General features: G+C 46.1%; 1 protein-coding gene across 3 annotated transcripts in view; it reads left to right on the top strand.

Annotated features, from left to right (window-relative positions):
- The first annotated feature begins 1,659 nt into the window (after nt 1-1,659).
- The window catches only part of WIPF1 (WAS/WASL interacting protein family member 1), a 118,157-nt gene continuing 110,018 nt past the window's right edge, over nt 1,660-9,798 (top strand). For all 3 annotated transcript variants that reach the window (XM_005573525.4, XM_065525665.1, XM_074009477.1), the window contains exon 1: nt 1,660-1,802. The gene's annotated coding sequence lies outside the window, so the exon portion shown is untranslated. The remainder of the gene's footprint in view (nt 1,803-9,798) is intronic.

Raw genomic sequence — 9,798 nt, 5'->3', positions numbered from 1 at the left:
TGGGTTCATCTTGCCCACTGCCTAGACAGAGCCGATTTATCAGGACTGGGAAATTGCAATGGAGAAAGACGGGTTTACGGGTTTACGCAGAGCCAGCTCTGCGGGACACCAGAGTTTTATTATTACTAAAATCAGTCTCCCTGAGCACTCAGGGATGAGTTTTTAAGGATAATTTGGCAGGTAGGGGGCTTGAGAAGTGGGGAGTGCTGATTGGCCAGGTTGGAGATGGAATCACAGGGAGTCAAAGTGAGTTTTTCTTGCTCTTTTCTGTTCCTGGGTAGAATGGGAGAACTGGTTAAGCCAGATTACCCGTCTGGGTGGTGTCGTAGTGTGATCCACTGAGTTCAGGGTCTGCAAAATATCTCAAGCACAGATCCTAGGTTTTACAATAGTAATGTTATCCCCAGGAGCAATTTGGGGGAGGTTCAGACTCTTGGAGCCAGAGGCAGCATGACCCCTAAACTGTAATTTCTAATCTTAAAGGTAATTTGTTAGTCCTGCAAAGGCAGACTGGTCCCCAGGCAAGAAACGGATCTTTTCGGGAAAGGGCTATTATCAATTTTGTTTCAGAGTCAAACCAAAAACTGAATTCTTTTCCAACGGCTACGCCCAGGAGTGAACAAGGACACTTTAAAGGTTAGAAGGAAGATAGAGCCGGTTGTACATATGATTTCTTTCACTGTCACAATTTCCTCAGTTATAATTTTGCAAAGGTGGCTTTATATTCTCACCTTTCTGCTTTTATTCAAAGGGATACACAGCCTTTATATTTTAACAATATGATCCAATGGTTATTACATTGAGCAGAACTTTTTGTTGTTATTCCTTTCAAATGCACACTCTCGGTAGCCATATCGTCTTAGTGAGTGAATGTTAACTTTTCTTTGGGGCCTGGAGGTGGCAGCTCTCAGAGCTAGTCAGAACCCCCTGATGAGCAGGAGTTAGCTTGGGCAATGGAGTAGAGCTTCAGTTTTCTCCACGTTTGCTGTGGATCCTACCGTATTTAAGGATGTGGGTGGCTGATGATAAATCCATCCCCACTGGCAGCAAAACAATTCAATTCCACCCGACTGGTGAGGAGAGGCAGCATCTTTCCCAGCACATTGTTCCCACACAGTGGGCAGGAGTCAGATGCGTGTGGACCTTGGGCCTCTGTGGGGTTCACCCAAATTTGAAATCCATTTTAAAAAATGAATTTGAATTTCAGATATATGAAAGTTTGGACCCTCTTTATTTGAGAGCAGACGGGAAAGCGTGGGAAAAGGCGTTCCTTCCGGCTCGGAGAGAGGGGACGCCCCCACCTGATCCCCCTGCCAGCAGCCGCAAGAAGGTGGAGAGGATTCAAGAGTTGGGGGAAAAGGCCCTGGGCTAGACTCCCCTTCCAGTTCCCGCTCCTCTGCAAACTCCTGTCCCAGGCGCCCTGGCCTCGGTCCCCTCGTCGCGCAGGGGAGCGGGACGGAGGAAACTGTGAACTCCAGCCCCGACCATCCGCCCCGCCGCGCTCCTCCGCGGGAAACTGCGGGCGCGGAGCCCTATTGCCGGCGGGGCAGGCGGGAGCGCGGAGGGCAGGGCGCGGACCGGCGGGGCCTCGCGGCGCGTCCACATGTGGCGGGGCGGCGGGGGGGCCGCGGCGCCGAGGGGGAGGGCCCACATCTCGGCGAAGTTCCCGGATGGTCGCAGCCTCCGGGCGCTGAGCGCTTTTCCTGCCCGCGCGGCTCAGCCCTGCGGACCCCGGGAGAAGTTTCCCAGAAAAAATGCCCAGCGCGGCGCGGGGCTGTGGAGTCGTCCGGAGCCGCTGCGCGGTAAGGGACGCGTCGCCTCTGGCGCGACCCGGGTTCCGGGCTCCCGGGCGGGGACGGGGGGGAACGCCGGGAGGGGCTGGGCTCGACGGCGGGGCTTGGAAGCGCCGCTTGGCACCGGTGACGCGGGTGGGGCGACTGGGGACGTCGAGGCCGCGTCCCCTGCGAACGGTGGGCGCGGGCGCGCGGAGGCCTGCGGCCCGCGCGTCCTGCTCCCCGCTGATGGCCCGGGGAGGAAGCGGCGGTGGACGGCCGGGGGTCCCGCGCCTAGGGCTGGGCTCACCGCTGGGCTCCGCGGACCCGGGCCGCCCCGTGGGGCTTGGGACCCACGATCTCCGTAGGTCTCGAGCAAGGGCTTCGCGGCGATGCCTTGGGGCCGCACCTACACCCCAGCTAGGACGGAGGAGGACGCTCGGGCATCCCCCGGGGCCGGCTCAAGCTCTGGCACCGCCCGCCTGCCTCTGTGGGAACCGTGCCCCTCCCGCGCTCCAGCCCGCCTCCCTCCCGGCACTCCCGGGCGGCCAGCTCGCTCCAGGTCGGCGTAGACCTTGGGGACACTTCCAGTCCCCGTCAGTGCTTTTCGCCCGGAGTGGGAACGGGGGTTGGGGGGGTGCTTCCCTCGAACTCTCCAGACAGCTTCACTTCAGTCTCGCGTCCCCTACCTTTTTCTACTATACACACTTTTCTTTTTAAAGAAAGAACTGTTAGCGTTGCGAGTGTAAGGGAAAGCAGCTGACCCAGTCGCTGTGAGCCTTTGTTAATCGCAGAGAGCTCTAACTCAGACCACTGGTGGTTGGTTAGACTTTGAGCTCTTCGCGATTAACAAAGGGTGTGGCTGTGTGAGGAACTGAGCCTGGCGAGGTCTTCTGGTCCTGCTTAAATCCCGATGGAATATTCCTTCTTCAGCCACGGTCTCCTGGCCTTATTGAGTTCTCTGGGAAACTCTCAAGTTGGCTCAGTGACCAAGTGGACTTGGTCCATTTTACTGAAAAGCGGGTGTCCGTCCTGCCCCCTGGGTCGTCTCTGGACCCCACCCTACTCCCATTCCTCCATCCCTGGCTGCGTGTAGCCCCAGACTCCAGTCTGGTGCAGCCGCAGAGCCCGTGAACAGATTCCACGCTGGGTGGGTTTTCTTTTGCCAGCTTCCCAAAGCAATGTCAAAACCATACTGTAGCTTGATCTTGAGTCGTTGGTAGATTTTTCCATCTTCAAAAATGCTAATTTTTGTAATGGATAAAATAACTCCAAGAAATGTTCTACTACAGTTTGTAAATCACCTTTTAAGTTCTTGAGGTGAGAAAACCCTTGATAGGCTATCAGCACTCTGCCTATTAATCCCTTTCCACTGCACACAACACTGCCTTCTACTGTGACTGTGTATGTCTACCTGCCTGTCATCCCCACAAGGCTGAGTTTCTCGGGGACCTGGAGGTGCTATAGTCTGCATATCCCCAGCCACCCGTGAGAGCCCATTACCTGTTGAATGGAAATATTGAAACTAAACTCTGCAGATGTTATGAAACCAGTTCAGAAATATTGTCTTCCTCCCTGGGACTTACCCAACCCCTGCCATAACTTTGGCTCCATGAAAACACGTCAACTCTTTTAGGTTGTGTGAGGTAGTGCAAAGAGATTTGTAAGCAAGATAAGATCAAATTCTGGGATATTTAAAGAGAATGAGATTATTTCCACCTGGGGGGATTCATGCCTCCTTCTATTTGTTCATTTTACAGATTGTGGTGTATTCAGCCACTTTCTGGTGCCCTTAGGCATATCATTGCAGTTTGGGCCTCACTTGTCTCATCCAAGAAATGGGCTTGATGATCTTTGCTCTATGTCCACTACAGGGTATGAGGATCAAGTAGGATAATGGGGTGTGAAGGAAGCAGCAAAAAGCAGTATGATACAAGGGCCATCCAGATACCATGCGGTGTGTAGCACTAAGACATGAAATCTATAATGAGCAGAAGGGTGGGTGGTGAAGAGAGGGTAGTATGCCCTGACCTTGTACATTTACTGTCTCAGGTGCTATGACCAGACATGAGACCCTTTTAGGAGACAGTATTCATCACTGGGTCTGTATCATTGTCTTTGCTATTTCAAGGTGTTCCTAACTATGGTTGTAATTTTAGGAACATAGGTGATTTCCACAACACATACTGAGAGAATAAATGAAACAAAAGTGCCTTTTATTTGTTGCTGTAACCCCTTTACTTTTAAGCATCTGATATTTGGCATTTTACCTCCCAGGGCTGTGGTCTTCCTGAAGCCTTCCCTTCAGTGTGGTCTACTGAATTCTTAATGGTTTCCACACAGAGCTCTCTCTGCTGCTGTTTCCCAGCAATCCACAATTATACCATGGTTCTTGAAGGCTTGGTAGGCTTATTTATCCCTTGTGGCTAGCAGGGACCCACATCGAATCAGGTCACAGTTGGAATCAAGCCAGATACTCATTGAGCATTGTGGTTCCCTGCTAGAGGTGGTAGTTATACTCTATGCTAGGTAAGGGTAGAAAGGAATATGTAGCTCAGAAAGAGACGAAGTCTGCGCCTGAATGCTTACTTTCTGGTAGATATGAGACACGGTTTCAAACAGCAGGTATGCAGGCAGAATTTGGTAAATAAGGTGAAAAAGGTACAGACCAAATACAGGGAATTCAGAGGAGTCTAGCTGGATGGAGGCAGTCCTTCATTTGTTTGTCCACTTAACAAATATTTGTTTACTATGTGTTTACTGTGTGCCAGGCATCGGAAGATTAATAAGCACATTCACGTAATGTCCCACCATCTCTGCTCCAATTGAGGAACAGTTTAGGCTTCACCTCCCTGTGACAGATGAGTTCTTCACTCAGCTCTAACTTTTGTTTGCTAGGGCAGACATTTGTCATTTGTTCCTCACTCTGTAGGTATTATGGTCAGGTCAAAATGACTTAAGTCTGTCCCTTGTATAGTTTTGAGTAATGAAAACTCTAGGTGTACCAAAGCCCCCAGAATATCTTCAGTTAGTTGAGTGATGCTATTCTGCTTAATACACTTTAACTAGTGTGCTAATCCTTAGCCATGGGTATGACAAGAAGCTTATAAAGGTGTGATTCTATAAGTCTGTGGTACATGTTCTCACTCATAGGTGGGAATTGAACAATGAGAACACTTGGACACAGGTTGGGGAACATCACCCACTGGGGACTGTCGTGGGGTGTGGGAAGGGGGAAGGGATAGCATTAGGAGATATACTTAATGTAAATGACAAGTTAATGGGTGCAGCATACCAACATGGCAGATGTATACATATGTAACAAACCTGCATGTTGTGCACATGTACCCTAGAACTTAAAGTATAATAATAAAAGAAAAAGAAAAAAAAAAAAGAACCTAGTAAAATCACACACACATCACACACACGCGCACACACACAAATAAGTCTGCGGTAAGGCCCAGGAATCCGTTTTTTGAAAGCTTCCCCAGGTGATATTGACGTGCTACTGGAGGGCAGAGTTTCCTAATGGGTAAAGCATGGGCCAGTCCCAACACTGTCTTTTACAAATTCTATCTTCACTTTTTTTTTTTTTTTTGGAGACAAATTCTTGCTCTGTCGCCCAGGCTGAAGTGCAGTGGCGTGATCTTGGCTCACTGCAACCTTTTCCTTCCAGGTTCAAGTGATTCTTCTGCTTCAGCCTCCTGAGTAGCCGGGATTACAGGAGTGCGCCACCACCCCCAGCTGATTTTTGTATTTTTAGTAGAGATGGTGTTTCACCATGTTGGTCAGGCTGGTCTCAAACTCCAGACCTCATGATCGGCCCACCTTGGCCTCCCAAAGTGCTGGGATTACAGCCATGAGCCACCACGCCTGGCCCTGTATCTTCAATTTTGAATTGAGAGTAACAACGCTTCCGTAAAAGGATTGTTCTAAGGGTCAGATGAGGTGATGCATGTGAATTACTTAGCAGATTGTCTGGGACAGTGTCGCTGCTCAGTATTTGTGGGCTATTGTTATTATTAGCATTAGCATTACTTTTATCAGTGTTAGCCTGAACAAAATACTGTTGGTATTCCTTTCTCCGTAGGTAAATACCAAAAAACCCTAAACACAGGAACTGCTTTTGGTGTAAATTAACATAGAACAATAACCCCTTAGCTGTCTGTAGTTTACCAAGTGTTTCATGTCAGCCATCTCATATAAAACCAACCCCCAAGGAGAGATCTCACTGAAAAGAATCTTAGTATTGAGGGAGTGCCAGGCTGCAGTATCTGCTTACCCAGTAAAACCTACTCTGTTGAGGTTGTCCGGACAGATAAAGGATGAGGAAGCAAAAACAGGACGTCACTTTCCTGGCCCTTTGACACTGGGAAATACCAGGTTAACGTGTTGTGGCAGTCACACAGTGGCCATCATCAGTGTAGAGATGACAGTGGATTAGATTGCATGAGATGCCTGATGTAAAACACCTAATAACACTTGGCCCCAGGCCAAGCTGCTTTGGTCACAATTGCAGCACCTAAGCCATGGGGTGAGGGTACCACTGCTGCTTCTTGTGGCTGGGGATCAGAAACTTTTGAGTCCTAGGAAGCATGCTCAGCATTACAGAGACTGCAGGTCACAAATACTGGTTGAGAAGTAAAAAATAATAGACTATGCTAATAGTCAATAAAATAAAAATTTAGCTAAACGGGAGATACAATTAGCTACAATTTTTGATAAACAGGGTTCACATTGAAGGAACATGTTGCTATGTAACATTTTAGCATCGCTTACTATGGGTATATGTATTTTTCTTCTAATAATAATCCATCTTTCCAGCATAACTAAATTTCTTCTTTTAATTTCCTTTTCTGTCTCTATTATATTAAGTGAGGGAAATTCTTCAAAACTTTCTATGATCTGGCCCAAACATTTAAAAATATCTTTCTTTCCTTTCTTTCTTCCTTTTATTCTCTCTCCCTCTTTCCCTTTCTTTAATATTATCACTTACTATATATTATTTGAGTCATTTGATGTTCACTTACCCTGAGAGGTAAGTTCTGTTTGTTTATGTGGAACCTGAGACTTAGAGAAGTTAGGTAATTTGCCCAAGGTCCCACAGTTAGTGACAGAGCTATTATTCAAACGTGGAATAGTCTGATTCCAAGCATCGCACCTTTAACCTTGAATTTCACCATCAGCCTTATTATGCACTACTTTTCATGTACTGGGGGTTCCAGCTAAACTGTACTTTCCTGTCATATGCTGTTGCATTGCCCCTTCTCTTCATTTGTATGTTGAAGCCTATAAGAATCTTCAGATTGGTCATGATTACTTGCTGAAAAGTCGAAATAATAGACTTTGCTAATAGTCAGTAAAAGAAGAATGTTGCTAAAATTAACGGGAGACACAATTACCTACAAATTTCACTAGTTTAGGAGCTTCGATAAGCGTGGTTCACGTTGTAAGAACATGCTTCTTGACAAGAGCCAAAATATTCTCTTCTCCATTTGCTGATTCTGCCTTCTCTTAGTTTCCGTCGCCATTGTTCTGGGCTTCACCTGTGGCTTGAAATTCACCCTATCTTGTATTGCAGTCACTTGCAGGCATCTCCCTTGTTGGATTGTAAGCTCTTTCAAGACAATCACTTTTTTAAAAATCCTTTTTGTATTTTCTCAAAACAGTAGATTCTTGTATAGTAGGTTGTCAATGTTTGTTAAAGGATGGTTTATTGCTTCCATTCTGTAAGATTTGAGTGGATTTTTCATGAAAGCCAAACAGATCTTTGTTTTGCAGAAGGGTATCTGGTTTCTGAAGATGCTAGGAAACAAATTTGATCCTAAGAGTGTCCTTCACGGTAAGTGATATATATAAGATGACTTCCTTTTTTTTTTGAGACAGGTTCTCACTCTGTCACCTAGTCTGGAGTACAGTGGTGCCATCCGTTTGCTGCAGCTTTGACTTCCCAGGCCCAAATGATCCTCTTATGTTAGCCTCCCAAGTAAGCTGGGATTACAGTGTGTACCACCATGCCTTGTTTTGTTTTGTTTTTTGTGGAGATGGGGTCTCCCTTTGGTCTCAAATTCCTGGACTCAAGCGATCCTCTCGCCTCGCCTCCCAAAGGGCTGAGATTACAGGTGTGAACCATCATGCCTGGCCACAATGTGACATTTTAAAATTCATACACATAATTAGCTTTTTAGTCTTCAAAATTAAAAAAAAAAACATGATTCTTATAATTAAGAAGTGGGAGGTTTTGTTCTTGTGGGGAAAGTAGAAGTTATTATTGTAGAACCTAAGAAGTGTTATTTCCTGGTCTAATACCTCCATCTGGTTCACTTCCACATAAATGAAGTTGGAACTCTTTTGCCCAGTAGTTTTGCATCCCTTGCTTTGGCTGAGAAGAGGATAAAACCTAGAAAGAAGTCTAAGCAAGACCGGGTGTGGTGGCTCACTCCTGTAACCCCAGCACTTTGGGAGGCCAAGGTGAGAGGATGGCTTGAGCCCAGGAGTTCAAGAACAGCCTGGGCAGTATAAAAACCCTGTCCGTACACAAAATACAAAAAGTAGCTGGACGTCGTGGTGCACGCTTGTAGTCCCAGCTACTCTGGAGACTGAGGTGGATCCCTCAAGCCTAGGGAAGTAGAACTGTGATTACACCACTGCACTCCATCCTGGGCAACAGAGTGAGACCCTGTCAAAAGAAAAGAGAAAGGAAAAGGAAGGGGAACAAGGAAAGGAAGAAAGGGAGGGAGGGAGGAAGGGAAATATCAAACTGTATCCCATAAATATGTACAATTATTGTATGTTCCTTAAAAATAATAAAAGCAGCTAGGTGCTATGGCTCATGACTCATGCCTATAATCCCAGCACTTCAGAAGGCTGAGAATTGCTTGAGCCCAGGAGTTTGAGACTAGCCTGGGCAACATAGTGGGACCCAATCTCTATAAAAAATACCAAAAAAAAAAAAAAAAAAAAAAAGCCAGGCATTGTGGTATGTGCCTGTAGCCCAGCTACTCAGGAGGCTGAGGTGGGAGGATCGCTTGTGCCTGGGAGGTTGAGGCTACAAGTGAGCCATGATCATGATACTGCACTCCAGCCTGGGTGATAGAGTGAGACTCTGTCTCTAAAATAAAATAAAATAAAAGCAAACAAAAACAAGAAAAAAAGAGAAAGAAATTAGGTAACATCTCTTCCCCATGCCTTCATGCCCTTCCTCCCAAGTCTTAAGGCCCACCCTCGCACTCCTCCCCTCACATCCCCACTTCCCCCACATACAGAGGAAACAAACAAAAACAACATATTGTCTCTTAGAACCTGGAAAAGGTTTTTGTTAACCACAAGTCCAGGTGCTCAGTATGTGTAATTTGTAGTCATTGCTTCTATGTTTTTGCTGAAAATGTGACTCGTTATCACTCTTTAAAAATTACATTGTACTGTTGACCAAGCACGGTGGCTCACACCTGTAATCCCAGCACTTTGAGAAGCTGAGGCAGAAGGATCACTTGAACCCAGGAGGTCAAGACCAGCTTGGGCAACATAGCAGACTCTGTCTCTACGAAAAACAAAAGTTAGAAAATTAGCCAGGCATGGTAGCATATGCCTGTAGTCCTTGCTACTTGGGAAGCTGAGGCGGGAGAATCACTTGAGCCCTGGAGTTTAAGATTACAGTAAGCTATGATCATGCCACTGCACTCCAGCATGGGTGACAGAGCGAGACCTGTCTCTAAAAAAAAAGTAGATAAAAATAAAAATTATATTGTAGTTGTAAATTTGTTCAGATTACAAAAGTATATGTACTTGCTATAAAGAAGACAAGCAAAATGGAAATATATAAAGATAAGTCAATAAATTTTCTATCTCCCTTAAATTCTAACCCTTTGAAGTGATCAATATTATCAATTCCTGAACTTTCTCCTTGCTTATATAACTATGTATAAGTATATATGCACATATATAGCTTTTTCTCCTAAAAATAGAATTATATTACGTATTAATACATTATGCCACAATTGTGTTTAATATAATAAAGCATCATAGA

Source organism: Macaca fascicularis, chromosome 12 (assembly GCF_037993035.2).
Source record: "Macaca fascicularis isolate 582-1 chromosome 12, T2T-MFA8v1.1".
Classification (NCBI taxonomy): domain Eukaryota; kingdom Metazoa; phylum Chordata; class Mammalia; order Primates; family Cercopithecidae; genus Macaca; species Macaca fascicularis.
Note: the sequence above shows the minus strand (reverse complement) of the source record. Positions and strands in the feature narration are given on the sequence as shown.